This window comes from Atta colombica, unplaced genomic scaffold, assembly GCF_001594045.1.
Source record: "Atta colombica isolate Treedump-2 unplaced genomic scaffold, Acol1.0 scaffold134, whole genome shotgun sequence".
In the NCBI taxonomy this organism is placed as follows: domain Eukaryota; kingdom Metazoa; phylum Arthropoda; class Insecta; order Hymenoptera; family Formicidae; genus Atta; species Atta colombica.
The window spans coordinates 2,201,830-2,207,095 of NW_017259222.1; positions in this window are offsets into that span (position 1 = coordinate 2,201,830).

Genomic DNA, 5,266 nt, shown 5'->3' on the forward strand with positions numbered 1-5,266 from the left:
TGTAATATTCACAAAACATTTAATGATTAAAAGACACGGAGATAATCCATAAACCGTTTCTTTGAATCTATCTTTCTTTAGTTTCTCAGATCGCAAGTCATGAGGACGCTTATTATATTAACATTTGTCACTATTATTAGCTTTGCTCGATGACAGTGATTCATTCTATAGAAGACAGAGATTCATCTCAACGAAATCGCTCTGATATAAGTCAATCGTTATATATTTATTATGATTGCAAAAGAAACGCGTATGGTTATTTTTCCAATGAGACAATCGCGTTAATATAAGCGGCGCGAGGGAGGCCAATTTGCATACATTGTTAAATTTACAGGGTCAAATGTAACCTAAAAGTGAATCGCCACAGCTCTTACTAAATCGTTATTTTTACTAAAATGATAATTAAATTTGATACTACATCGTGTGAATTTAACTATATAGATCAAATTTACATGACAGAGTGTCAAATATAATCATTTAGTATAAAATAATAATATAATCGAGTAGGAACAGTGGTGACTCATTTTAGATTAAATTTAATAACTATAAATTCAACAGTGTAAGGACATATATACAAGACTCGACATGTGAGCCATAAGATGTAATCGAAATGCAGTTTCTTATCGTATAATTTTCGCGTATTATGACGATCGACTCGATCTGTAATTTTGATTTCCTGATGTTAATATGTTATGCACATGAAATTACATAAGAGGCATCCCTGCACCTTATTGTTATGGCTGTAAATGCGTGTATATATCTGGCGTCAAGCTTTACAGATTCATTATCAGTGTGTATGTCGTATACGCCGCGACATTTGTGATTATCAAATGCATTTTCGAACATCTAACCTTCACCTTGCTCTATCCTTTTATTACATCAGGATACAGTACGTGTAAATGTAGGAAGAGAGAGAGAGAGAGAGAGAGAGAGAGAGAGAGAGAGATGAAGATTAAATGCGAAAATATGATCTATGAGAACAAAGAAATTTTAACTCCTTTTGTTCTGATGATCGAAATATGTATACATCAAATTATTAATGATATGAGAATGTAAAGTATATACATATATGTAATTAATTGCAGTGAATTTTATTGATTGTAAAAAAGTTTAAATACTGAAGATGACCAGACATATATATGTGTGACATATATATATATATATATATATACATACACTGAAAAAAATTTCTGGTTAAAAATGGACGAAGCAGAAATTACTGGTTAAATTTATTAGAATTCTAGTTGAGATAATTGGAATTCTGGTTGATACAATTTCTGGTAAAATCTACTAGAATTCTTATTTTTGGAATAATTAAATATATTAATCAGAATTCTAGTTATTTCATCTAGAATTCTAATAAACATAACCAAAAAATTCTGATTCGTCCATTTTCCATCAGAATTACTGTTTAATCCAACCATTTTTCTTAGTGTGTGTGTGTGTGTGTGTGTAAATGGTCGAAAATATTCTATTTATATTTATTTTCGGATTAAAAAAAAAATCATTTAGCACTAAGCTTATATGCTCCTTATTGTGACTCTTATTGTTTATAACTAAAGCCTTTGTTGATTATTTGTTCTTTTGTTTTAATTGGTCAAATTTCAATCTTCAGTTTCAATCTTCAATATGAGTCTGATATTGGCATAAAGCGCGTATGAAATAATTTTAAAGATATAGGATGTGTGGATTAAATTTATTTTTTGTAAACTAAATCCCTTCTTGGCAGTGTAAGCTGAAGTAATAAATTCTATTCTATTCTATTACGTCAGACCGCATATTTTTTTTCTTGATGCAAGGCAAATTTTAGAGATTGTGTGAACTGATTGTGATGCTTTGCATATGACGAGATGTGCCGTACAATAACAATTTAATTGATGTTTATTATGCGATTACTAATCGCATTATTTATGGTAAATTTATGGTAAATTTGTATAATGTAGCAATTTGTTCAAATTTTAATTACGATAATTCGCTGCATAAATAATAGAGGACATAAAGAGGAATAATAACAGAGGACAAATTTCGCACATTGCGAATGTATTTAAATTCCATCATTTCGTAATCGCTTAAAAAAAGCTGTTATGGGCAGAAAAATTTCTATATATATATGTGTATATGTATACACAAATGTATATATACACACTTTGTTGATTATAATAATTGATAATTGATTTTTAAACATTCCTGAAGAAAAGGAAGATTTGCAAAGAAGATCGGAATCGGTTTGCATGTGTCGAAGGATAAAACGATTCCGACATCACATGTATCACGTCTTAGTATTATGTATCGTTATATAATTATGATATAATAACGGGGTGAGAAGAGCACGCGCGCGCAACAGCAGAGTCATATAATAAGGCGCGTCACATCACACACGTGCTCCTGAATGTATTTTTCCATGCAACGGTTGCGGATCCTCGGGAGCAATTTGCCTAAGACGAGCTTTAATTACAAGAATAATTGCAATTATTCTTGTAATTAAAGCTCGTCTTAGGCAAATTGCTCCCGAGGATCCGCAACTGTTGCATAGAAAAATACATAATTATGATTATGAACAGTTCCATTATCTCATAAACGCAATTGTGTGTTTATTATGTGAATGATTTTAGTAATTTTAGTAAATTGTTTATAACTATTACATTTAATGTATGCACGCTGAAATTCATACATATGTAACAAGTTTATTATACTCCATTTTTAATTCATAAGAATACGCACACATAAGATGTAATCAATGATTCAGCTTGCCATAATGCGATTAGCAAGGCTTACAATCAAAGCTAATGAGTTATATTATCCAAAAAAAATAAAGTATGATAATTGATTGAGTGTACATATCATTAGACATAGGTATGCACTTTTTGTTTTACAAATTTCGTAATAGTCACTGACAATAAATTTTCTTCCAATTGCACAATTTCCAGGCAATTTCTTCGTAGGCGAAGAAAATTATATAATTGAGCACTTATCAAATATTATATTTAATCGATTAATTTTACCATCACATGTATTCTGCATTCGTCAAGGTGCTCAAGCTTTGATAGATCGATGATCTTGCTTTCTCATGTTAAACTAAACATCAACTAATTTTTAAAAAACAACTCTGTTGCAGAGTCATTCCGCAGACGCGATTTGTTATACGAGATTCGCAGTAAAATGCTATCGAACTCGTGCATCGAACTGTAAACTTTCGCTGAGAGTCAGTCAAGCATTCAGCGAAGTCATTAAATTAGAAGTCGATTTGTGGGATGAAAGACAAGACGGAAATATCGCGATGAAGTTAATGAAAGGAAATATGCGGTTACATCACGGATTCTCTCTATGTATATATAATTAATAATCAATAAGGAAAAATTTTTTAAATAGTGATTTTAATACAATTATCATATGTATATAGAGTGTATCTTAAAAAACACTCACTAATCATAGAGCACTATTCCTAATCAAAAACTGAGTCAAAAAATCCTGAGCCATTTTGCAATTTTGTATTACTATCCTGCATTATTGTTTTTCGATAATAAAAAACGAGAAAACGACAATTTTTTACGCAATATTCCCACTCCATTGTTTAAATTGCTCCTTATAAGTTTAATATCCGTAAAAGGTCATAAAATTTAAAAAAATCTTAAGCGAGAATATCTTATCCTTCTTTTTAATTATTCTTTAATAAGTTAATAAATTATTCTTTAATAAGTTTTTACATTTTAACTTTTATACATATACAAGATGTTTCAAAATTCGCAGGGTAACTCAAAATATATGTAAGAAAGTTTTTAAAAAATTAAATAAAAAAAGTTCTTTGTAAATCTTTATTTTAATAGTTTTCTGAGATGATATAAGAGTTTAAATATGGCTAATTACAGACTACGTTTAGATAATTATTTGCAAAAATTTGATAAGAAATACATCAAGTCGAGAGAAAATGACTTTTTTTAAAATGATTATTTTGACGTCATGAAAGTCAAACTAATGATTTTGGTTACAAAATTTGACTGTTTATTGACATTAAAAATCAAAATAATGTCATTTTAATTTTTGATTTTCGTTTCCTTGGATGTGACGATTCTTGAACGCGTTTATCAGCGTTCACTAATATGCGATCATGTGTCTATCTAACGTGACTATCTAAACAGTCTGCAATAGGTTATATTTAGATCTTTACTATCTTAAAAATTAGTTTTAAAATAAATATTTATCAATAATTATCTTGCTAACATTTTTTAAGTCACGAATTTTGAGATAATCCATATAGATATAACGTATATAGGTAAAAAAAAAAACGATATGGAAGGTGACTTACACGAAAAATCGCAAGTGTAGTAATAGATTTTAAAATTAAAAATGAGTACATTAAATACGTTATAATGACGCATTATATTATTTTATTTTTGAACATCAGGGTTGGTAAAAATCATGTTTTAAACATATTTAATTAACATGTTTAATCGTTGTTCTTAACATGTTTTAAACATATTTTTTAAGCTGTTTGTGTATGAAGCATTGAAAACATGCTTAAAAAAACATAATGCTTTGTTCTTTAAAAAAAATATTATCTTTTGTCATTATCAATCCTGTCATACATTTAATTGAAAGTATCCGTCAAACTGGAGAGTGAAAAAATGTGTGAATAACGTCGCAATATCGCGCTATCGGAATTGAATAATAAATAATTTCAAAATGTTCGTGATTGTCGGATGTTATTATGACATAAATTATGAAGATTTAACGTACATATATTCAAATATGAATAAATCAAAAGTGACAAGTAAATTCAAGCCGATCGTCTGTTTGTGTACTCGCTGATTCGGAATTGAACTGTGTTTGTACACGAGTGCAGTAAGCATACATTATGCAAGATACGTGAAGTGACCTTGACAATGACCACTGCACACGTTACATTAGTGATCACATGTCGTTAACGCACCGACAAGACAATCACGTTATCACCGAGAATCGTAAGAGACGGACGCACGGAAATGTGACGTTTTTCGCAAAAGTAACAAATTTTCTGTCCGTCTTATCGTCTCTTGTTGACATTTTGTCGTTTGACAAATCGTAAGATAATCGAAAACGACCAAATATAGCCCATATTTAGCAAGCATTTTTAATTATCGCGGAATCGATTTACACTAATGACGCTATTTTTTTTTATTATCAAATTGTCAAGTTCACAAATTACATATTCCTGGAAAAAAATATTATATATATTTTTATAAATAATTATATATATTGTTGTATAAAATTATATAAAATTGACATATTT